Here is a 26,854-nt window from a genome sequence, read left to right on the forward strand (position 1 = left end):
ATTCTAACAGATGAAAGGGTTAACAGACAATCAATTTTTCAATGTATAATTTCAGTTACATCACACTGTAAATTTTTGCTATAAATTCTGTGTATTAGGATTGATCCCTCCACTACCACCTGATAAAGGCGCGACACTCTGAACGCTAGTGTGCTTCCAATTAAACCTGTTGAACTACAACCTGGTGTTGTGTGATTTTTAATTCATAACTGAGGAAGGGAAACTTTTGGTTTAGTTTTTAACATTTTGCAGTATTAGTTCTGTGAAGACCATGGGACTGGATGGCTTTATAACACAGTGCTTCTGAGAAAGGAGACTATATAGTGAGTTAGGTTTTGAGAGTGAAGAGTTAATGTTAGTTCCAGACCACACCAAACTCGGAAATGGTTATTCAAGCTGAGTATGGAAGCTTGCGGGCTTGAGGTGGTGGGGAGGTGTGTGTGTGTTGGTTGATAACTAGACAATAGACAATAGGTGCAGGAGTAGGCCATTCTGCCCTTCGAGCCTGCACCACCACTCATGATGATCATGGCTGATCATCCTCAATCAGTATCCTGTTCCTGCCTTATCTCCATAACCCTTGATTCCACTATCCTTGAGAGCTCTATCCAACTCTTTCTTAAACGAATCCAGAGACTGGGCCTCCACTGCCTTCTGGGGCAGAGCATTCCACACACCCACCACTCTCTGGGTGAAGAAGTTTCTCCTCATCTCTGTCCTAAATGGCCTACCCCGTATTTTTAAGCTCTGTCCTCTGGTTTGGGACTCACCCATCAGCGGAAACAGTTTCCTGCCTCCAGAGTGTCCAGTCCTGTAATAATCTTATACGTCTCAATCAGATCCCCTCTCAGTCTTCTAAACTCAAGGGTATACAAGCCCAGTCACTCCAATCTTTCAACATAAGATAGTCCCGCCATTCCAGGAATTTACCTCGTGAACCTACGCTGCACTCCCTCAATAGCCAGAATGTCTTTCCTCAAATTTAGAGACCAGAACTGTACACAATATTCCAGGTGCGGTCTCACCAGGGCCCTGTACAGCTGCAGAAGAACCTCCTTGCTTCTATACTCAATCCCTCTTGTTATGAAGGCCAGCATGCTATTAGCTTTCTTCACTATCTGCTGTACCTGCATGCTTACCTTCATTGCCAGGTGTACAAGAACACCCAGATCTCTTTGTACTGCCCTTTTGCCTAACTTGACTCCATTTAGGTAGTAATCTGCCTTCCTGTTCTTGCCACCAAAGTGGATAATCATACATTTATCCACGTTAAACCGCATCTGCCATGCATCTGTCCACTCACTTAACCTGTCCAGGTCACCCTGTAATCTCCTAACATCCTCCTCACATTTCACCCTGCCACCCAACTTTGTATCATCAGCAAATTTGCTAATGTTACTATTAATGCCATCTTTTATATCATTAATATATACTGTAAAAAGCTGTGGTGTCAGCACTGATCCCTGGTCACCGCCTGCCATTCCAAAAGGGAGCCGTTTATCACTACTCTTTGTTTCCTGTCACTAACCAATTTTCAATCCATGTCAGTATTTTGCCCCCAATACCATGCGCCCTAATTTTGTTCACTAACCTCCTATGTGGGACTTTATCAAAAGCTTTCTGAAACTCCAGGTACACTACATCCACTGGATCTCTCTTGTTCATCTTCAGAGTTACATCCTCAAAAAATTCCAGAAGATTAGTCAAGCATGATTTCCCCTTCATAAATCCATGCTGACTCTCACCTATCCTGTTACTGCTATCCAGAATGTGTCGTAATTTCATCCTTTACAATTGACTCCAGCATCTTTCCCACCACTGAGGTCAGACTAACTGGTCTATAATTTCCTGCTTTCTCTCTCGCTCCTTTCTTAATAAGTGGTACAACATTAGCCACCCTCCAATCCACAGGAACTGATCCTGAATCTATCGAACTCTGGAAAATAATCACCAACGCATCCACGATTTCTAGAGCCACCTCCTTCAGTACCCTGGGATATAGACCATCAGGCCCCGGAGACTTATCAGCCTTCAGACCTAACAGTCTCTCCAACACCAATTCCTGGCAAATATAAATTCCCTTAAGTTCAGGTCCTTTAGCCATTGTTACCTCTGGGAGATTGCTTGTGTCTTCCCCAGTGAACACAGATCTGAAGTACCAATTCAACTCTTCTCCCATTTCTTTGTTCCCCGTAATATATTCCCTGTTTCTGTCTTCAAGGGCCCAATTTTAGTCTTAACCATTTTTTTCCCTTTCACATACCTAAAAAAGCTTTTACTATCCTCCTTTATGTTTTTGACCAGTTTACCTTCGTACCTCATTTTTTCTCTGCGTATTTCCTTCTTAGTAATCCTCTGTTGTTCTTTAAAAGCTTCCCAGTCCTCCGTTTTCCCACTTATTTTTGCTATGTTATACTTTTTCTCTTTTGACTTTATATGTTTCTTAACTTCCCTCATCAGCCACGGCCACCCCTGCCTCCTCCTAGGATCTTTCTTCCTTTTTGGAATGAACTGATCCTGCATCTTCTGCACTACACCCAGAAATATCTGCCATTGTTCCTCCACTGTCATCCCTGCTAAGGTATTGCACCATTGAACTTTGGCCAGCTCCTTCCTCATAGCTCCATAGTTCCCTTTATTCAACTCCAGGAATAAGCTATCTGCAGTTTCAGTCTAAAAGTATAAGTCACAAGAGACTTAAACATTCAAAGGTGCTAGATACAAGGATTTCAGTGTGAGGTTTATTGAATATTGTACCTGGAGTGGTGTTTTTGGTACTGTACAAAAGCTGTTTGTTTCTTTTAAATATGTAAAGAAGTACCTTGGGTTTAATGGGATTAAACGTTTACTGAGTGTTTAAAATTTCAGTTTGTGTTATAGCAGTTTGTATTTTAAGTAGATAGATTGGATTATTCTATTTAATGCACACATCTTTTATAATTAACATCTATTTTGTTCTTAATGAAAGTTCCACAGCATTTCATGTTGATGAGCAAGGGACCACTTTGTAAAAAAGCAAGACAAATAATTTATGATCTGTCAAGCCAGGTTCCTGACAGCAGTCCGACTTATCTGTTAGGATTATGATGACATGGAGACCAAAACTGTAAACAGCATTCCAGGTGCCACCTCACCAAAACGCTATGTAAGTGTCACAAGAATTGCTTGTAATCCAGTTTCCTTGCAAAAGGCCAACATGCTATTTGTGTTCCTATTGGCTTGCTGTTCCTGCATGTTCACTTTTTGAGTTCCTGGTGTCAGTACATTGAAGTCCACTTGAACATCAACTCCTCACCTTCACACTTTACACCACAGCCTCAGGCATACTGAGTTAACATGCCAGGTCTAGCAGATCACATTATCCCACCCCTATTCAAGCGAGGTGCAGCTAATTTTTAATGACACCCCTTCCCTGATTACCCCTTTCCCTTACATGCTCGATTGTCTTACCCCGCTTTTTTGGATATTTTCCAATTAACATGTTCAAAGATGTTATAACATGTTGCTGGAGGAGAAGGGATGAATCTAGTCCTCCTGGTTCAGAGGTAATGACATTACTACTGCACAAGAAGGGCCCTAGATCTGCTTTTACATATTAGTTTGACACCACCCCTTCAAAATTGTTACTCCTTTCTTTATCTCAACATGCTGTCTCCAAACCCCACATTTGAGATCCTACCTCCCTCTTGCAGTAAATGGTCTCCATTATTAATACATTCCTCCCATTCCACCCCCAGCTCTCCCACCCAATCCACCCTCTAATTAATTTTAGTAGATGGGCCTCAGGATTGACCTTAAATAACTTCCTTACTTTCTTGATTGACCTGGGCCCACAGCCCATACTGAGGACTGACTAGACCCCTGACAGATATTAGCGGAGCTCCTGGACTGACTTAGCGTGACTGCCCAGACTGGTTGCATTGAATAAGTGGCAGAGAAAGTGTTCAAACCGATTAGTAAAAAGGTCAGGGTGGGCATTTAGAAAGGTTCAGGGCAATAAGAAAGAATCAGCATGGTTTGTGAAAGGGAATTACTTTTATGTAATTAATTAGATTTCTTTTAAGAGTAACGTGCTGTGGAGAAATTGAAGCTCGTAAACATACTGCGCTTGTATTTACAGTAGGCTTTCAATAGAGGGCCACATCAAGGTTATTGCAGAACATAAAAGCACATTGTATAGGGGGAAACATGTTCACAGGGATAAAAGATTGCTGGCAAAAAACAGAGAGTATGCATAAATGTGTCAGTGTTTAATTGGGAGGATGTGATGAGTGAAGTCTCATAGGTATCTGGGCTGGGCACTCAGATTTTTACAATTTACAACAATGACTTAGATGAGTTGACTGAAGGGCCCTCTCATAATGCAGTGACAGTGTCCCTACCCTTTAGACTCAGAGACCTGAATTCAAGTCCCACCTATTCTAGAGATGTGTAATAATATCTCTGAACAGGTTGGTTAGAAAAATAGGTTAATTTGAAACAAAATTAGATGAGGGCACTGAAGGCATGGTAGTTATATTTGTAGATGGATAGAAAAGCATGTCATGAAGAAGACATAACGAGTCTGTGGATGGATGTGGAGAGGTGGAGTGAGAGAGCAAATATCTGGCAGATGGAGTATAATGTGGGAACAAGGAAAGTTGGTCACTTTGACAGGAACAATGAAAAAATAGACCAATACTTAAACGATGAATGACTGCAGAATTTTGATGTGCAGAAAGATCGAGGCATTCAAATGCAAGGGTGACAAAATGTAATAAAGAAAGCTCATGGCAGGTCATTCTTTATTAAAAGAAGAAAATAATGTAAAAGTAGGGATATTATGCTTCAGTTATAAAGGGTATTGGTGAGGCCACATATTGCATACTGCGTGCGATTTTTGCTTCCTCATCATAAGGAAGGATATAAATGCATTGGAGGCTGTTCAGAGGATGTTTACAACATTGATACCTGGAAGAGTATTGTTTTTTGAAGAAAGCTTTGTTTCCATCAAAGTTTAGTAGAGTGAAGGGTAACTGAAATATATAAGACCCTGAAGTATATACCAGTCTGATAAGGTCGACATAGAAAAGTTCTTTTGTTTTGTGGATGAGTCCAGAACAAGGGCATTATTTTTATTATAAGGACTGTGTTGTGTGGGAATGTTTTTGTATCAGAAGAGACGGAAGTGGGATCAATGAATATTTTTAAAGTGGAGATGGAGAGATTCTTATTGGGCAAGGGTATCAAGATAATGTCAATGTGTAATTGCAAATACAAACATCAGCTATGATCTTACAGAATGATGAAGTAGACTCTCAGACCCGACTGGTCTACTTTCCTTCTTTTTTGCTTATCTATTTGTTTCTATGCAATAATGAAGTATAAGTTTATAAGTAGAATAAAAAAAAGCTGATGTAAGTGGAGTACTGTTCTCAGAAATCCCATTATACACTTAAAGGATGGATTCTGTAATCTAGGGAATTATTTATTTTTGTACCATATTAGCCACTTTGATGTAATTTTTATTTTATATTAATGAATGTAAACTTCTCCTTGTGGAGTCTTGTTTGCAGAATGGTGATTGAATAGAACATTAAAGAGGAAATGGTACCCAGACTGAAGAGCTGCACTCTAGGTTTGAGAATAGAAAGCCAGGATGAGGAATTTGGTGAAAATGTAGACTTGCTGAGATCACCAACTTCACAAATTGATTTAAACCTGTGATATCATGAGGAATAAAAGTGAGGGATAAAAGAGAGGCATGCCCTTGAGTGCTCATTGAGAGCATAAAAATGCCTCCTCTACTTCAGCATTGGAGTTTGATCTAAGTGCGAGAAATAAATTCTGAGGCAACTGTCTATAGTTGTTCAAGTGCAACCTTGAGATGAGGCCCAGAGAGATTGAACAGTACATTGATAATAATTCAAAAATAATTAAACAGCCACTAACAGGTGTAACCTTAAAAATAAAAGTAAAATGGATGCTGGAGATCTAAAATTAGAAAAGAAACTGCTGGTGAAATTGAGCAAGTCTGGCAGACAAAAGCATACATAATGCTTCAAGCCCAATAAATCTCTACTTTGGAACTGCGTGGGGTATTGTGTTCTTTTGGCAGTTATAAGAGGAAAGAGGCAGAAGGAAGCCCTTTATGCAACAAGCTGATGCTGTAGTAGGTACAGTGATTTGGTTAGCCACCCTAATTGTGCTCAGAGGTCTGATGATTGACCATCTGAGACAGATCCTAGCCTGCAGGACGTCTAACCACCAATGTCATTACAAATGGTTTAACAAAGTACACTATAAGTAGTGGAGCAGTATCTAAGTTATAAGCCACTTATAGCTCAGCCATTACTTTTAGATCAGAAAAGATAGTGTAGTTGCAGGCAGAAGGCAGCTGTGTGTCACTTGGGTCAGGTTGGATGCAAAGTGGGTGTAACTGGAGAGTGTCAGGCAGCTCAGGAGATATATTGGCAGAAGTTTGGGGCTAGGATGGCAAATGGGTTTTGGAATGGTGCCAGGTGGATCACGGTACAACATATCAGATGCGCAAAGGGTATTGTGCCAGGTGGATAAAATGGTAGGGTATGTGATAGCTGGGAGGTAGACAGCCAGGTAGTTGAAAGGTGCAGTTGTGGGTGGTGGAGGGGTATAGTTCCCAAGTGGGCTGGGAATTTGAATGCCAGGATGTTGAGAAATGGACTGATAGGTTGGTGAGGGAATTTGGTCCCAAGTCAGTGGGTGGTAGAGATGACAGGCAGATGGCAAGAGTAGTAAGGCATGTGAGTGGGTAAAAGCTTAGTTATTTTGTAGGTCAGGCTGAAAGCGGAAGGTGTTTTGGGGGTGGATCAGGTGACAGGAATTAGTGAGACAGTCTGGTCATGGTGGGGATTGGAGCTCCAGATCCATAGGGGGCTTAAAGAATTGGGGTTCAGACCTGATGAGGGGAGGTTTGGTCGAATGTTCACGCGAGTCGGTGCAGAATGGCTGAGACTTGTGGGTCCAATTGAGGGTTGCCAGATGTCCATAGAGCATCAAAAGGAAGTTGGATGGTGAGAGAAGAACGGTGTCAAGTTAATGGGCATTTGGGATGGAGTGGGTATGGTGGTTTGGGAAAAAGTTGTGAACTCGGTCAGGGGAGATGTCCTGATTGAATTGGGTCAGGGGAGATCAGATGTTCTTCGTAGTCTGGTGGTTTGGAGGGCAGTTAAGTGTTAGATTGATGAGAGTGTTTTAGGTGTCACTGAGTTTGTCGGATGCTGGGGGATGTTGGGCTGAGTCATGTATTGGGTTGATTTGATCTGATCTGGGTTTGACTATCTAGAGTCTGTGCATTTTGAGATTGAGGATAGTCAACAGGTGGAGGATGGGGATCAGTGGTTACTCAGTAAGGAAAATTTTTAATAGCTAGCCAGGAGTCAGAGCAAGTTTTTCCTGGTTTATTATTATGCTAAACATGAGCTAGAATCCTTTGAATTCTTCACGGAGGGTTCCAGTCTTGTCCATTGAAGTTTCAACATTCTAGACAATTACCATCCCATCAGTGTATTGGCAATTCCACATAGTCCTAACATATAAATCTGCTCTACCTTTCAGCAGGCGCTATTTTCCTACAGGATGATTTGGGTTAAAGTGTCATACGGATTGTTGCGCATTGTCAATTGTGACACTTCATTTTATCATATCAGAGTTCTGATACATATAGCTTGCAAATAATGATCATCAAGGATCCATCTGTGTCCTATAATACCATATGAGTAGAATAGAAAAGTAATTCTATCACTGAACCATGGAAGTGGTTGTATTCTTTCAAATGGCGAGTGGATAACTTTTTGTGGAGAACATAATTTGTGTCACTTTAGTCAAATGTGAAGTGCACCAGTTTACTTTCTAAGTAAGTAATTGACATTGCACAACCAAAACTGAAATATTTTATCTCTGGCCCTTTGGGTTTTCCTTCAATGACTTTGACCACTGCATCATAATTAAATGATTATTGCATGCTGCTCATTAGATGTGATTCATCTTAGAATAGAAATGTTCACAATAAACATTTTGCCGTAAGCCTGTTGAAAGTACATGTAAACTAAGATGCAAATACTCAGCAAGGCAACTATATCATTGTGCCAAGAAATGTATCATCAAACTATACCTGAAATACTCCTGTACAAAACCGATAATAGCCACACCTTACAAATGTATGTGGTCGTGAAGAGTTGAATGTATGTTATAAAGATTGAAAAGTCTTTCAATACTATAGAACTAGTGGTGACTCTCTTTATATAATGAAGCTATTAATTTGAAACTGACATTTCAATTATTGAGAAATTATCTTTAGTCTAAATTTGCAAAATATATGTATTAGAACATTTGTCTCATATGTGTAGTGCAACAGTGTTCGATAATGGAAGACACAATGAATGCAAAACAGTGATAAAACACATGCATACTTTGAGAGAGGATTATAATACAACAAGACAAAACTTTGGGTATGGGTTTATTTGCATCTCAATTGTCTTCTATCTTTAAAAAGCAACATCTGTTACATCTTTGCATCAGTTAATGAGATGGCATGACTTTCCAAAAGCCTTTCATCTTAGTTGTCATTTAAAATGACTGTTAAATCTCCACATCGAACCTTATGGCTCTTGTGCCTCATTATAGTACAAGAGACAGCAAAGTAATTACAATGTCTTATGAAAGAAAGGCGACAACCACTGAGTCGTGGCTGAAATTAATGCTAGTCTTTTTCCTTTGATTTCTGTAAAACACAAACTATAAGTATTTGCGCCCTAACCCTAATTTTATGAGCACCTCAAGGGGAAACAATGCTTTATCTCTTCATATGCTGTTTTCCAATGTTTCATCTCTCACATGCTGTAATGTTAGGATTAACTACATTACTGCAATATTAATAAAGTATGCACGTCAAACATTTTGAGTGAAAACTTAGCTAATTACTCCTGCTGTGCCTGTCTTTTGCTCTTTTTTTGCTACTGGTTCTTCTTTTCAATTCAAAATTGTTTTTTTTTATTTTCTATTACCTGAACAACATATCAATGACATTACCTTTAATGTTTACAATCAACAAAATCGCATTTCTTCTTCCAAATTGTCATTTGTCTTTATTGCCTTGTCCAATGGCTCATGAAAGCATATGATCTTGAGAAGGTATAATCGTGATCTTGGCTGCCAAACTTAATCCATGACAGGAAAATGAAAACATAACTTTAAAACAAAATAAATAGGTGCAGGGTTCCTTGAATCTGCTTTGTCATTCAATACAATCAGACTTGATCTTCTGCCTCAACTCCACAATCCTACCCTCTCTGATTCAGAGGTCAAAAATCTGGAATATCAGACTTAGGAACAGGTTAGGCCACTTGAGCTTGCTTCACTACTCTATAAGGCCATGTTGTTTCTGGTTGTGGTCTCCTTTTTGCCTTGTCTATCAAAAAACCTATCTAACTCTGCCTTTAATAAGGTTGAAGACCAAAACTCTGCTACCTTCTGGGGACGACAATTCCACATGCTAACAACCTCTGATGGGGAAAAAAAAGTTCATCTCTGTCTTAAAGGGAGTTTTCTAATTCTTAAAATATGTCCCTTTGTTTCAGTTGTCCACACAAGAGGAACTACACTCCAAGTATCTCATTTATTCTGTCCCCTCAGAAATTTGAATGCTTCAATAAGACCATTTCTTAATCTTTCAAACTCCAGTGGATACAGGCCTAATGTGTTCAATCTTACTTCATAGGAAAAGCCCTCCATCTAAGAATGAATCAAATGACTTTATTTATCTTTGAATATCCTGAAATATATTCGATGATGCTACATTGACAATACTCTGGGTAGAGAAACTCAAAAGTTCATAATCCTCTGAAGAAATTTATATTCATTAAGACTTTAATGATTGACTAGTTAGACCACAGCAAAAATACTGTGATCAGCTTTGGGCCCCTTATCTAAGGAAAGATACACTGGCATTGGAGGGGTGCTCTTATCTGAGGTTGAGTAGCTTGGGCCTGTACTCATTGCAATTCGAAGAATGCCAGAAGACCAATTAACAAGATGAAATGTTAGAATTACAATCCCTTCAGTGTGGAAACAGGCTCTTCAGCTCAACAAGTCCACACTGACCCTCCAAAGAGTATCCCATCCAAACTCATTGCCCTACACCATATTTACCCTGATGTACCTAACCTACAAATCCCTGAACACTGTGGGCAATTTAGCATGGCAAATTTACCTAACCTGCACATCTTTCAATTGTGGGAAGAAACTGGAGCACTCAGAGAAAACCCATGCAGACACGGGAAGAATGTGCAAACTCCACACAGTCGCCTGAGGCTGGAATCAAACCTGGGTTCCTAGCATTGTGAGGCAACATTGCTAACCACTGAGCCACTGTGCCACCCATGTGATATTCTTTGGGGACTTGACAGGGTAGATGTGGATAGGATGTTTCATCTTGTGGGAGAGTCTAAGACCAGCGGGCACAGTCTCACCTATTTAAGACAGAGATGAGGAGATTCTTTTCCCCCTTGATGGATGGTGAATCTGTGGAGCTCTTTACCGCACATGGTGGTTGAGGTTATTTTGCTAAGTGTATTCAAGGTTGACAGACAGATTTTTAATCAGTAGGGGAATCAAGAATCATGGGGGGAATAGGCAGGAAAGCAGGTTTGATGATTATCAGATCAGCCATGACCTCGTTAAATGGTAGGATAAACTCAATAGGCTGAATGGCTTCTCTTACATGTTATGGTCTAAAAAATCATAATCATTTTATGGCTGAATTTTTAAAATTATTAATGATCGTTTTTTTTGTGGCTGACTCTTAACTGCTGTCTGGGAAATTAAAGACGGACAATAATTGACATCCATGCCCTGTGAACAAATTAAAATTCAACACTATATAGCAGACATCTGACAGTAATTGTTATAAGCCTGTGAAGTGGCCCGAGTGTGCTTGAAAATCTCCCAAATCATAATGAAACAAAATGTTGAGAACCTTTCAGCCAGGCGACTATACATTAGTGCTTCTACCAACACCAGGTGAATGCTGAAAGGTCCGGTTCAGTGACCTGTATAGCACCATAATGGAGTCTGCAGGGTAAAGCAAAGATAGCATGAAATGTCAAACTACTTTCGAAAAGCTGAAGACTACCTTAACAAGTAAGTCTAAAATGGTATAGCATTCCTTGCAATATTTTTCAGGTAGTATAGTTGAAAGAATAAATACTAATGGAATACCTTTGTATTCTGGGTCTTAAATTTCTCCACAAACTGGAGAACTGATTTATGGTAGTGGTCTCTCTCTCTCTAACCATTTGGTGCATATGTCTGAAAATACTTGCCAGTTAGTAATAAACCAATAGTTTCCTCCTCTATAACACCATTTCTGATAGTTGTTTAGTTTTTTTGGAGAAGTACCCAATTGGTATCTCTATTCCAAATTTGTCTTTCTGAAGGGGAACAGCCACTAGTTTGATGTTACTCACATCGATGGCTATTTTAAATGTTTGACCCAGTAAGATTGATAAACGGAAGTATAGTTCCAAGTTAGGGGGATAATGGTTTTGAGGGGAGCTTACAGGTGCTGGTGTTCCCTGTAAGTTGTGTATCTGCTAGTCTTGTCTTTCTAGATAATGGTCTGTTTTGCTCTTTGGTCAGGACATACCTAGAGATGATGATGGTGTTTCCTGGGACATTGACTGTCAGGTATGATTTCGTGAGCATGGCTTTGTCAGTCTGTTGCTTGACTAGTCTGTAAGACAGCTCTCCCAATTTTGGCACTAACCCTCGTGAGGACTTTGCATGGTCGATGGGACTGAAATTTCCATTGTAACTTCCAATGCGTTGATCAATGTCAGGTGATCATCAAATTTAATTTCTTATTTGAGACTTTTTAGCACTTAATACAACTGAGTGACTTGTTAGGCCTTTTCAGATGGCAGTCACATTGCTGTGGGTCTGGAGTCACATGTAGGCCAGATCAGGTAAGGTTGGCAGTTTTTCCCTCTTTAAAGGAATTCACTGTGTAAGCATGTTGCAGCTGATTTGCTGCAAACCACTGATAAGATGCTTCATTTTGGAAAGGCAAATCAGGGCAGGACTTATACACTTAATGGGAGGGCCCTGGGGAGTGTTGCCGAACAAAGAGACCTTGGGGTACAGGTTCATAGTTCCTTGAAAATGGAGTTGCAGGTAGACAGGATAGTGAAGACGTTTGGTATATTTGCCCTTATTGGTCAGTGCATTAAGTATAGGAGTTGGAATTTCATGTTGTAGCTGTACAAGACATTGATATCGACCACTTTTGGAATATTGATTTCAGTTATGGTCTCCCTGCTATAGGAAAGATGTTATGAAACTGGAAATGGTTCAGAGAAGATTTAGAAGGATGTTGCCAAGGTTGGAGGGTTTGAGGTATAGACATAGCCTGAATAGACTGGAGCTGTTTTCGTTGGTACGTTGGAGGCCGAGGGGTAACCTTTTAGAACTTTATAAAATCATGAGGGTCATGGATAGGGTGAATAGTCAAGATCTTTTCCCTAAGGTAGGGTAGTCCAAAGTCAGAGGGTGTAAGTTGAAGATGTCAGGGGAAAGATTTATAAAAGACATAAAGGACGACTTTTTCCATACAGAGGGTGGTGCGTGTATGGAATGAGCTGCCAGAGGCAGTGGCAGAGGCTGGTAGGATTACAACATTTAAACACCATCTGGATGTGTACATGAATAAAAAGGGTTTAGAGGGATAGGGGCCAAATGCTGGCAAAATGGGATTGATAATCTGGTCGGCAATGGACGAGTTGGACCAAAGGGTTTGTTAACATGCTGTACATCTTGATGACTCTGTGGTCACAGGAAATGACATTACCAACCCATAGAAACCTAAATACATAAATATAAAGCGGGTCATACCACCAGTACTTCATCCAGAGGCTCACTGATAATATACCTAATATAGTGATGAAATGTCTGAAAATGAACCTTCCAGCTCAGTGAGCAAACTCACAACCCATATGTAGTAATATTGGGGAAAATAGAAGCCAACTCAGGGAACTCTACAGTCCTCCAATTATACGTAAAAAAACACATGAAAATAAGTCTGGATGAAGAAGAGGTGGAAGACCATAATCAACACACTAACAACATGCAAGACTCCAACATTCCTGCAAGTTGAGATGTCCAATTGTGAAGTCTGTGTTTCTGGAAGATTATAGAATCACAAGATCTGAAATGATTGTCAAACCACTTGTACATTATATAGACACTAAGACAGTTAAATATTTTGATTATTGCTTTTTGTGCAAATAGCTTTACAATTTCCCTCATAAGTGCTAATTTTACTCTTAGTGTATGCAATTTTATCTCAGCAATGAAAGGGATGTGTACTATTGCTTTTCAAGCTCCGTTGCCTTGAGTGCTGATAAACCACAGACCCAAATGGAACTACATGATCGACATCCATACACTGTCCAGCAGAAGCAAGCCAGAAAGAGGATGCATACACACTTAACTGGAACTGCAGGTTGTGGTCTGCATGGTTAAATAGACCTGTATGAGATCCCCAAGTAAATTGAATTCATGTTACTTAATCTATATCATTTATTAATATCAGAAGAAATAGAACAGGCTTCAGCCGACATTTATGCAAATTAATAATTTATGAATATTCAATATTAGCTTGATCCAAATTCGACTTAAGATCACCTTTTCCCTCGATAGCTTCTCACCAGCTGCTTACAGTTGTTGAGCTACCCCTTGCTGGAAAGTTTCCCAGATTTATCAAATTTCTATGGCTGTTTCAAGTTCTTCTTCATGTTCTTTGCCCATTGTTATAAAATTACGTTGTGTTGCATACATTCTATTTCTGCCAGTATAGGCACCTTGTCTGAAGGTTTAGTAGAATTTGTGAAGCCTGTTTCAAAATTCTGAGACCTCGTTCATGCTTAATTGATGATCTTTTATTAACTCCATACTTCAACTCTTCTCAAATATTGTAGCTACCTCTCTGCCTGTATGCGTGATTTGGAGATGCTGGTGTTGGACTGGGGTGTACAAAGTTAAAAATCACACAACACCAGGTTATAGTCCAACAGGTTTAATTGGAAGCAGACTAGCTTTCGGAGCGACGCTCCTTCATCAATCACCTGATGAAGGAGCGTCGCTCCGAAAGCTAGTGTGCTTCCAATTAAACCTGTTGGACTATAACCTGGTGTTGTGTGATTTTTAACTCTCTGCTTGTAGAAATTTTTGAAACCTCAAAGATGTTGATTTCTGCGTAAACTTCTACAAATTTCCCCTCAATTAGAGTATCTTTAAGTGCTAGGATATCTACAGGTTTTGCCTTTCTTATACCAAGTTGCAAGCACCTGTGGCAGATTTATTCTTTGTCACTTTTTTTGTGAAAGCCCAGTCTAATATCTAGAATGGCTTCTAGTGGCTAGTCAGCTTTATTTGTGTTTTAGTTTCTGTTGGTTATGGCCTCTCTTCTGAGACAAATGAAGGGATTACATGATTTTCTTGCTGTCCTGGAAACAGAAGTTTGAGGGATGTTCTTATTATCTTGAGGAGACTTGATAGGAAACCAAAAGATGTTTCCTTTTGGGGGAGAGACTAGAATAAATGAACATGGTTTCAAAGTAAGAGGTCCCCCTTTTAAGATGGAAATGAGAATTATTTAGTTTCAGAGGGTCATTGGTCTGTTGAATTCTCTTCCTCAGAAAATAATCAAGGCCAAATCATTGAATTTATTTGAGAAAAGTTCATAGATTTTTGAGGGACAAGGAAATTATGAGTTATTTTCAAGGAAACCAAACATTAGTTGAATAATGGCTGGTTACACTTGGTGAACCTTTTTTCAATGAAGTATACAACCCGCCAGATCATTTTTATTTCTCCCACCTTCAATCCAAGGTATGCTACCATTCAAATGTTGTGAAAGAAGAGAGTTGTTAAAATTCAATTGCCTCCATGCAAATTTAAAAACCTACTAGAAATAGAGTCTTTAATGAGCCCACAACATTGTTAATTAAACTGGGAGCATTGCAGTGAGCTTTCTTCTCCAACCCTTACCTTCTTCATGAGAGTGGCTGAGGATGATATTTATTCAACCGAGGTGGTACGTGTACGGAATGAGCTGCCAGAGGAAGTGGTGGAGGCTGGCACTATTGTAACATTTAAAAGGATGGGTATATGAATAGGAAGGGTTTGGAGGGATATGGGCCAGGTGCTGGCAGGTGGGACTAAATTGGATTGGGATATCTGGTCAGCAGGACGGGTTGGACCGAAGGGTCTGTTTCCATGCTGTACATCTCTATGAATCTATGAGTCAATCAGTGAAAGTATGTAGATTTGAAAGTTAGACTTCACAATAGTAATAATGGGCGTTTGTCATTTAAAAAAAAACACAAATGAAGGAAATCAGCCCTTCTCACCTGGTTTGGCCATAGAAGCAACAGCATTGTTGTTGACTCTTAATTCAGCTTTGAAATGGGTCAGATAGCCTTTCAGTTCAAGTGCAATTATGGATAGGCAACAAATGTTCAGCAATGCCTATATCCTATCAAAAGATTTTGTTTTAATATTTTAGTATTTCCAACACCTCTAGAGTATTACTTGCTTGAATTCTCTCAGGGTTATTTGTACCAACAGATCAAATTGTCTAGCAATAAGCATAACTGACTGGTTTGTCAAATCTCATACTTCTGTTGCATGGAGAGATCATTTACGTATCCCCTATGCTTTATAAAATGTTCGCACTTGTCATTGTGTATCTGTGTTAAAGTAATCAGTTTGTCAAGCATTATTTTAGCCTGCTTTATAATTAGATTAAAAATCTGTTTAGTGACCAAAATAATCAGTTTAGTGCATTGTGATTTTTCAGTTAGAATCAACATAACTTATGTGAACATGCCATCAATTGTACTCCATTACAGGATTCCATTTCATTCATTTATAATGCCACATTGGGTTGCAGTAGCTAAAGTGTCGGCTTGTTCATTTTCTGACAGTTGTAGAGGGATGTGTCAGCCAACCACTGAGAATTGTATGAAGGCTGGTTATGTGAAGGAGACTTCTCCCTTTTCTATTTCAATATGCTGATTGAGCTGATTTCAATGTAGAAGTACTCACAGATGTATGTAATTGCAGGACTATAATCTCTGTAGCCATCTCACCAATGTAAACAAGTTTTTTATTTTCAAAGCATGAACTAGAATTAACAAGCACACAGCCCAGAGACAATATTAAACTGCTTGCTACTTATGCAAACATTCATTTTTGTATTTGGATTACAATGCCAGGAGACCAGTTATTAATTATGATGTAACAATGAAGCAAGTAGTGTAGGTTTTCATTCACAAATAAATCATTCACTGGCAATTTCATGCAGTGTGTATTTTCACATGTTGATATCTCCAATGACAGATTTTCTCTCAGAAATATTTCTTTCCTGGATACTGCTCCGAATTTTCAGCTTTTGCTTAACTTAGTAATTGCAGATATTTACAATGTGGTAGGAAATCAGAATTTTCTGAAGGAAAAACATACCATTGACATTATTACTTAGTCAGACTTACAGAGTCATTTTGATTTAGAAATATGTGCACTATAAGTTATGGCTGCGCTATCATTGTTGAAGTCAAAAATAATAACTGCATCCCTTTTTTTAACATTTAAGATTAAATATAATTTGACCATGTAATGATTTGATTATTAGATTATACCCTGTTCTTTTGATTAAAATAAATAGCTTCCAATAACGAATGGTCTAAACTATATTTTGTTTATTTGCACTAATGTATCTGTAAAAGATGCTAAAGCAAATTGAAAAGATACTCAACCTTACAATGTAGAAGATTGCAGTTTTTGGTATTAAATTTCCTCGCATGTTTCTTCTGTTTAATTTCAAAATCGAGATGGCATTGTATTTGTTCACAAATTTGGAAAAGCTATGTTAATGGTAGCATTATACTAAACTTGTGTAATACCGTAAGGGATATTTTTTTAAAAATTGACAGGTAGTCACCCAATAACTTATAGAGGTAACTTATTACTGGTTGTGTCAAAGTGGCACTGTATTCTATAGAAATTGTAACTTGCCTTCAACATGTGGGAATAAATTTCAGCAAAATTTTAGCATGTTTTACAGAGCTAATGCCAAAATAATGTATTGCTAGTGTTAATGAAATTTAGTTGAAGGATTATTATAGTAAAATATCATTGACCAATTAAGTGATTTTGGTACATCAATTAGCATTTTCCACGAAACGCTCTATCAATCAAAATCCATTTTCCTACTAATTAATATAGTCCTCTCATATGGTATGAATGTTTTTTTTCCCCCAAGAATTGGTATTCTTGCAAACTGTTCTGATGAGTGGAAGATGAAAAATTTCAACAAGATTTTTTTTAGCACTCAAAGAATAATTTGTAACAAAAGAAGTGACATGTTTTCAATGTGATTTTATTTTAAAATATGTACATTTCAATCCTCCTTGAGAATTAACAACTATTCTAAATATTTATTGCAGCGAAGCATTGATTTTCTGACTCTATAATGGCTCATGGAGTTGTTGGCTTATTGAGTTACATGAACCATTTCCCTAACGTGCTTGCTTCTTTCATGCTTAGAAGAATAGCTGCTGTATTTACCAACATCCTGCGAGTTCAAAGCTCCTATAACTGTCCATACTCAAGCTGTTAACTCGAGAGAAGAAATCAAAAATGTTTCCCAACCCCCACCATATCAGAGTTATTTCATGAGGCAGAAAAACAAAAGATAAAGGAATAATGATCCCATCAGTGATTCAAAACACAGAAAATACTAATTTTATAATCAATCAATTGCCATTTTCCGAGCCATATTTGCTATGCAATTAAATAGATGCTTCTAGCCTTACACATTTGCGTATATGTACAGTTAGCAAACAAAGAAGAGATGTGGGAGAATTTCCTTTTCTCCTCATTGCTTGTCTGACCACAAGATATGTTTTTAAGGAGTGCTTTAATCCCAGAATTGTTGAGACTTTTAAATTTTAAGAACGGCTATTTTCACAAAAGCTGAAATGTAATCACAACACCCATTCCTCACTCACAAAACAAAAGATTATTTCTAAAGATGTAGCAGGCACCGATACAGTTTGTAAAGGTTCAAACTCACTGTCATGCTGGTTCTTCAAGATGGCAGCTTGAAATGTTAACGGTCTTGAGAATTTTCTTTTTGTCAAAATTTTAAATATTGAAACTTTCTGCTGATAAGCTCTCAATAGCTTGTTATTCACAACAGTTGGCTGCTTATTCTGTCCCAGTTGAAGCTGTGGATGAACTCCTGTGGTGAGGATATATTTTGCAGGTAAAATGACTTAACTTCACTTCTCTTGCAGTGATGAATTTTTCAGGTAGAGACCGTTTGTTTGATGGGTTTGGTCCCCTCTGATCTTCATATCCCAGACTCCGTTTTCTGGGTTGTTTTCATGGATTAATTAAGGCATTTCCTATCAGGAATTAGAATCTGTCAGGTAATAACAGTACTAATGTATTCAATTGTCACTCCAATGGATTGATAACTATGCAATTTGTCAGACAATGAAGGATGAATGACACCATTCACGGCTTCTTGAGATAAAGTGTTTTCTATCACATCCTTCTTCTTATGATTTCAAGTTTGTAGACACCAAATCAGGAGTACTATTGTATCTTGTTTTGTTAAAATAATGCGTCTATATTCTATACAACTTTTAAAAAGTTTATCTTAAAATTATTCATTGCTGCTTTGCATTCAAGAGCATGCGACACAAGTATGACAATATTTGCCTATTTATCTGTAGAAAAATCATAAATGTGATGCTTGCAAAGATATAATAATTATGTGTGAAATTCACTTTGCTAGATTTTCCATTATTTGCTCTTTGCTAGTGATCTTTTTTGGCTTTTAATTTCAAGAAAAAATCTGTCCCTCTCGTAAGTTTTGAACAACACATGTCATAAATAATAACAGCTAGGAGAGTAATTTTACAACTCAAATCTAAATCCAGATTTCAGATGATTGTTCATGTGATTTAGAAACAATGACAGTGTATGGAATCATCTGGACTCAAATTAGATTTTAGATCCATTACACTAGGCATACCTTACATACAGGAGAAAGTGAGGACTGCAGATGCTGGGGATCAGAGCTTAAAACTGTGTTGCTGGAAAAGTGCAGCAGGTCAGGCAGCTTCAAAGGAGAAGGAGAATCGACGTTTCGGGCATAAGCCCTTCTTCAGGAATGAAGCCTTTATTCCTGAAGAAGGGCTTATGCCCGAAACGTCGATTCTCCTTCTCCTTTGATGCTGCCTGACCTGCTGCGCTTTTCCAGCAACACATTTTTAATACCTTACATACAGAATGATTTATATAAGCTAGGACCAGAATAGAAATTGTATTCCAAGAATTAGTGAATTTGATTATTTCTTTATTTGAGAGCTTTCTTATCATAACAGCTACTGCTAAACTGTTGAAGTGTATGACTGATAGATTACTTGTTTCTGAAGAAAATCTCCCGTACTTGGATAGTCTGTTCACCCATATCTACCTGCCTCCCCTTAGGAAAGACTTGGGTAATGCTTTAGGAGGTCACCCAGTAAATTAAATTACCAAAGCAAAGTACTACATCAGGAAAAATAAAAACTGAAAACATTTTCCTCACTACAACCCATTGGTCAGTTGAGGAGTAAGATTAGTGACAGTTATGAAAAGATTGATTGCCTCTGTTTTCAGTGGTTTATATATGACTCCCATGAGTGAATAGTAGGGTCAAAATGGTCTCTGTGATTCTATGCCTTTCAAATTCACGATGCTAAAAACTGTACTAAGCTGGTTAGTAATTGAATTTTCTGTTCTTCCCATAAAGTTGTAACATGAAGCTCACAAAATGAACGGCTGCTATTCAAGATGCACTGTGTTCAACTCTGATATTTCCATGAAAGCACGAATAAATCATTGTCTCAGCTGCCATGTTTTTCTTCCCAGTGACTTTAAATAGCTGTTTCTTAAGCATTGCACAACATTTTATTCTCTCATTGTTCGATCAATTCCATCTGAAATACAACATGGATCTCCAACAGGATATCATTGATGTCAACATATGAGCAAAATGCTTGTAAAGTTAAATGAAATGTCTGACAGTAGGAACAATCTGGCAATCACAATAACAAAATAAAAATAACAGCAACAAATACTGGAGCAGGAGAGTTTTTAAACTTTGAATCAGAAACAATAATTGTCAAGAGCACATAAAACATTCCTTGTGCAATCAAACTTGCAGTCTCAAAGAATAAGTGTAGAAAGGAAACCTATCATGCTACAGATATGCTGCATCTAATTCAACATCTTAAAATATGAAAAATAGGATGCTGGGAGCTTTTCAGTAAATTATGCTTTCAAATATTGTTGTTTTGTTAATAAATTGATATTGAATTTATGATTTTCAATATCTGATGCAGACCTTGTTGTGCTTGATTATATTCCCATTTTAGGTATGGGAGTGATCCTGGTTATTGCATATTGACAATGGATTCTTTCAGGCTTTGATTAAAAATAAACTCTTGGGTAACATACACATCATTCAGGACGTTAAACAGTGTTCTCATGCTTTTTGTAAAATCACTGGTCAGGTGCCAGCTCTCCACAGCAAGTAATTCTCAAAAACCTGCTCACCATCTGTCATCCTATTCTCTCTGCTTCATACAGGCAGTTTTAGTTAATCATACATCTGAAAAATATCATGATAAAAAGTTGGAAATTATATTAAAAGACAGAGGGATGAATTGGCTCATTCTTTAGGCACACTGTGTCCTCCAATAATGTCAGCAGGATTTATGTTCTGACTGCCCTATGGCCTTATTAGGTAAGGCACATAAGAGAGACCATTTTTCCATCAGAGACAGGATCCACCCCATCTTGCATTCATCCTCTGTCTCTCGTCTCCTGGCAAGCTTGATTTTGAGAACAACAGACACAAATTAACGTGGGTCAGTACTGACGCTCACTTCAGTAGATGCATCCCAAAAATTGAGGTGAGCCAATTCCCGAACAGCACTCAGGGAATGTCCACCTTGGCTGCCACCTTGTCGAAAATTGCAAACTTAGTTGCAGTTGAATTGGGAAGGTATAGAGTTTGTTAAAAGGTGCTGACTGGAGCTATACAAATCTTTATGCATTTTCTATTGTTGCTGTCTTATTGGTGGATGCCACTATGAAAAAGGGCAGGATCCTGGGAGACTTAATTCTGCTGCCACAGAGCTCTCATGCCTGTCTCTGCCTTCTCTCTGGGTCTGCATTCTGTTATGTGTTGCTGCAGAAGATCTTGGCAAAGTGTTGGAATCAACACAGCACTTCATTTCAGGTGCTGTTCTCCATAAATGTTCTGAATATGAAGTAGTTCCTCCAGCATTCCCATTTGTCCACCTTTCAGGTTCAAGGACACTGACTGTGCAATGCTCTGTTCATTCCTAATGTCCCACTATCCTGATGGAAATGAACACCTAAAGCAAGTCTGTCTTACAAGAATCTTGCCACAAAAGAAATCCAAACACATGAACACTGAGGCAACAAAAGGCTTCACGTGAATCACTTGTCAGGAATCCAGAACTCACTACACCTTACATTTATATAAGCTATTCACCATGAATGAAAACACAAATCCTAACTTCTAACCTTCTTGCATTCCAGAGAGCAACAAAGTCAGGGAGTAAACCAAAACACACCAGCCCCTAGATTCATGGATATGGATCTCCAGGTTCTTGTTGACATCGTCAGGCATTGGAGGAATACCATCATCCCAGAGGATAATCATAAAGTGGTATCAAGATTTCCAACACTGTAAGTGGCACACGGGAGTAGCAACATGCTTGGCGCCAGTACCAGAAGCAATTCAATGAGCTTCTATGGTGTGGTAAAGTGAGTTTGACATCCAAGATCTTTTAAGCTCTTGGGCACACAGACTACCATTTATCCAGCAGCTGAGGGAAACAGAGCAAATGCTGCTTCTGATTTTTGGAAAAATGTGCATCACAGACAGTCTTTGGGGACATGTGATGGTATAAAAGTTGTCTTTATCCATCTGGAGGAGTTTTCCTTATCCTTGTAGGACTGTAGTGTCATTTCTCCCTCTCCTTGTCCTTGCAGCAGAAAAAGGTGTGCAGCACCTGCAAATGGTCTGGACAGGGGTGGACCCCCAGTGATGAAAAGCAGCAAGCTATGGAGTAAGGAGAAAGGCAGGGTATTGCAGCAGGAGCAGATTAATTTTGGTGAAATCATTATCCCAGGTGGACATGACCATTGCAGAGACCGCACAATATGATGTAATGGTGGTTCTTGGGGATTTAGTGAATTGGTGCTGACTGTGCAAAGCCTCATCTAAAACCATTCCTAACACTGGGTGGTGTGTAAGACCTCAGCACTGCAGAACCTTTTGGGTCTCCAAGGCTAACTTTTTCCAATTCCTCTTTTGCCGCACTCAGGTCCATTTCCAGCTTTACCCTTTCTGCCATCTTGGTGATGTCCAATCCAGCTGTTTAATGCCTTGACACATTGGAGATGTCAATCATGTTCCCAACATCTGAGATGGCAGGAAACTCACCTTTAATCACTCTGGAAGAGATCCTGAGACTATTCAGTATGTTGTGAGACACTTCAGCCTGTTTAAACAATTAAAACAAAGTTTCAAAACCTATAATTGCCTTCTCATTCCACCTCAGTAACATTCATGCCTCCACTCACTAAGTATGATTGCTGATGGTTCACAATTCCTGCTTCCCTCCCAGAAAATTGTGTGCTAGGTAACTTGAGGTCTTTAAATTGAAATCTGAGCAAGCATTATTAAGCTTTCATAAGGTATGTGTCTAGTTTACACAAATGGCTTTTACCACAAATGCAGAGGAGGCAGCTGGCCATTGCTGTGGACTAGGCCAGACCACTCAAAACATTTTTAAGCAGGCAGCCCCAGACCATAACTTAGCAATTTATTTCCTTAAGTGTAAAATGAAAATTACCCAGAGTAAGATAGCTAGATTGGCTACTAGATTTTAAAGCAGGCAAAACTTTCTTCACAAAATTACAATGAAACACACAGAACAGAATAAAGCTGAACTCAGCCTATGAAATTAGACTTAATTATGCTGTTCCGAATATACACAGCAATCCCAATAAGCAAACTCACTTTAAAAACCAATTTAAATGGAAATATGTTTACAGGTTGAAGTTGAAGGGCAGAAAGAGAGGAAGAGAGTTTCCTTACAGCTCCCTGTTGAATTTCTCACCAGCCCAGACTGAACTAAAACTGCTTAGCTCAGCTAGAGAGCTGACCACTCCCCTTTCTTTATACAGGTCACTTCTAAAACATGACCACTTTGGGCTGAAGTCTCATCTGTTTACATATAAACAAAAGGTCTCTCAAAATCCTTTTCATCTCTGTACCAAACCAGACTGATTGGAGCCTAGCCCAGTTTATTAAACCTCTGAAAAAGATCGACAGAGTCTCCTTGAGCCAAGGAACAGATTTTAGAAAAAAAGGGACTAGTTTTGAGATACTATATGCTGCTTGACTACCATTATATTTTCACCCCATCTTCCATTTAGTCAAAGATGGGGTCAAAAGCCCATCTCAGGTCCTTGTTGAAGCATGAATCCTCACCACTGTTCACCGTTTTTATGAGAAATCTGGTAGATTTTCTACCAACGTTTTCTTTCATGGTAAGGGCTAATAGTGGCTGCTTAGTCTAGTTAGCAGAACAAAAACAACTTGGGAGTTTAATAAGAACAGGCTCTTAAACAAGATTAGATTTCTTGGATGACAGCAATATCTGCAAGTTATACAAATATAATGGTGATATACTATATCATTAAAGAAACTATCAAGAAAGGAAGACACAGATGATTGGTCTTATTCCTTTGCCATCCTAAGCTGTTCTCCTACCAGACTTATGTGGAATCATCTTAATGGGTGCTGATCAAAGCACACTACGCGTTAAGCCTATCAGACCCTTATACCTTTACAGAGTAGTCCCCACTCCAACACTCACTGTGTTGTAAAACAGTCTGCATTTGTGATTCCTAACCTGAAATCTGATGCTATCCAAGTATCCCTTCAAGTGGTATTGAAATTTGAAGACCAGCTTCTATATTTCCCTAAACCTTCTCAATGGTGACTGCTTTCTGCAACAAGATATTGTTTGGTCTACCAATATTTCAAAGGACCTGCTGCAGAATGAAGGGAAACTAGTTCAAAGTTAAGATGCCTCAAACTAGCATAGGGTTTGAAGAAACCTTTTCTTTTAAGACATCTGGTTACATTAGCAAAGATAATTATTGTAATGTTGGGTACTTTCTTTAGAAAGAGAAAGTAGATATATTTCTGTCAGAAAAAAAAGATTGAAGATTACAAATCAGAATGAGTATCGCCTAGAAAGTATCAAAAGCTTGCTTTTATATAGCAACCTATCATGCCTCTGAGAAGCAATCAAACTGCATCATATATAATAAATCACTTTGGAATGCAGCTTGTGTTGCTATGTCAGGAAATATCTTGATTATCTTCATCGGCCTGATAAAATATTTTAGAAATATGCTGCATCCTGTACTCTTGGAAATATCATCTGTGGAGAAAAAGAATTGAAATAGTAGAAATAGAAGAGCAGATAGATAACCAGGCATTGTGTTTGAGTGATTCTGTCAAGATAAAAGTCTTTTGAACTTTCCCTGCAGATAAAGGCTAGTTTCAGTACAATTGTGAAACTAATGTTCAATTAATGTGGCAATGATTTTTTTTCTTATGCAGCATGCTTTGGATTACAGTATATTGACTACATTGTTCGAGCAAAACAAGTTTAAAAAATTTCATTTATAAGTATCTCATAGAAATTATAGCAGGCAACTCAATCTGAGATTTGCAAATTTTTATGTCTAGATATCAGTAAATGAAAGTAATCTGAATTTATGCAAACTTTCCTAAATGGAGATCATGTTAAGATAATGGTTGATCTTCCTAGTTAATAAGATGAATAAACTCAAAATGTGCATGGTTTATTTCTCTATCAGTCTGAAAATTCTCCAAGTATACTATTCTCTGAACATAAAATAAATCAGACAGAAGTCCTGTTCTCAGAAATTTACCTGCACTGTTCTATAACGAGCTATGAAACATTGAACCACAGGGACTAGATTTCATTCCTCCCCAACTGGTTGCATGGATAAGCCAAATGATTACATAAATGTTTGTGGATATGGTATTATCACTTAACACTCTGTTTATGGACATTGGCAACATAAAAAAAAACTTTCTGAATTTTGCATTCAAAAAACAAAGCAACCATTTTAACTTATGTGAACAGCTTAGGAACAGAAATTGAAAATGTAGACCTATTTTAATACACTGCTGTGGTTCAATTCTCTGTCGGTTTAACATGACATTTTCATCCTGGAAAATCTACATGGTGCATATTATATGTTCAGACACTGCCGTTTCTACTTCTTGGTGTGCATTTGTGAAGCAGATTCAAAAGCTGCTCAAAAGATCAAGTTGCAGGCAGAATAATTTTATTCTTTCATTTGTTTGAATCACTTTTCAGATATTTAGTACATCTGACTATTAACTTGCACATCTGTGACCATCACCACTCTCACGTTTAACTGTTTCAAGCACATGAGCTACTTTCTGTTCTCTGTGGTGGTGAAAGGATCAGATAGGGATGATATTATCACAGCTACTGGCTGTGGGGGCGGCATGGAGCAGGTTCAAGGGGAGAGTGGGATGCTGTGTGGATTTTATTGGCTGGTAGTAGTTGTATCATTGAGAATAGTTTTTTTTTTCTGGAGGGTCCTGACTATCTTACTCTAGTCTTAGTTCAAATGACAATTGGGCCCTGGTCATCACATAAGAATGCAATCTGCAAATTGAAGAACCCCTTACCCCCTGCAATCTGCAATTGTGGTTGTTCAGACTGGTTGTAATGAAGTATTTAATTCTCCAAGTCCCTTTTAACTGGCCCTTCACATGAGAATACTGAAAAACTGTTTTGCAGAATTAGCTTCCATTCCCATCAAAGCTATTATGATGCTACGACTACACTGGCATCCATCCCAAAGTATGGAACGTTGTCTAGTGTGCCCCTTCTAAAAGATCAGGACAACTTCAACATTGCTAGCCTAGCAACCACATCAAATCAATACAAAACAAAGCTGTGCATGCATATTGGAGAACTCTCCTTCCATCTTTACAGCCTGACACTTGCTAGCTACTCTCCCTGCAACTAGTGCTGACTGATTGCATCTGGTTAGCAATTTTTGAGAAGGTTGTGATAAGTATGTAAGCTAGCTGGCTGAGCTGGGTGGTTTGTTTTCAGACGTTTCGTCAACTGAAACAAACATTCCAGCTCAGTGAGCTAACTTACATATTTAGCTTCTCATTATTGTAGATTTGACAGACGTTCTCTGCTATAAATGGGCTAGTGGCAGGAGCCATGAATAAGAATTATAAAACAGCACATAAAATTAAAAGGAACCAATATTCATGCACCTCAAGATATTAAAAGAACTCAATGATTTTTGCAAAGATTTACAAAGTTGCCTTGGCAACATGTAATGGAAATTGAAGGTACTTATTTCATTTCATTTGAGAGTACATCCATGTAATAATGAGAAGCCATATCTTACATATCTGGTTCTTAAAAGCTGAGCTGTGTTGTTACCATTTCGTAGGATCTATCTAAATCATTGGGGTGGCCTGAGTGACTTCCTGCTGGCAATCCGCCTCCATGCACATCGTCTTCACCAAGCAGCATGTACAGTCTCTGTTTCCTATCAAAATTAAAACAGGTCTATTAAC

At 38.5% G+C, this 26,854-nt stretch overlaps 1 long non-coding RNA gene across 1 annotated transcript in view; it reads left to right on the forward strand.

Moving 5' to 3' along the window:
- LOC148149414 (uncharacterized) overlaps positions 1 to 22,637 on the forward strand; it is a 40,458-nt gene extending 17,821 nt beyond the window's left edge. The window contains exons 2-3 of the long non-coding RNA XR_015757763.1: positions 21,703 to 21,852; positions 22,494 to 22,637. This is a non-coding gene — a long non-coding RNA (uncharacterized LOC148149414). The remainder of the gene's footprint in view (positions 1 to 21,702; positions 21,853 to 22,493) is intronic.
- The last annotated feature ends 4,217 nt before the right edge of the window (positions 22,638 to 26,854 follow it).

Source organism: Chiloscyllium plagiosum, unplaced genomic scaffold (genome assembly GCF_037043375.1).
Source record: "Chiloscyllium plagiosum isolate Xiang-an unplaced genomic scaffold, Cpla_swu_hap1 HiC_scaffold_8, whole genome shotgun sequence".
NCBI lineage: Eukaryota > Metazoa > Chordata > Chondrichthyes > Orectolobiformes > Hemiscylliidae > Chiloscyllium > Chiloscyllium plagiosum.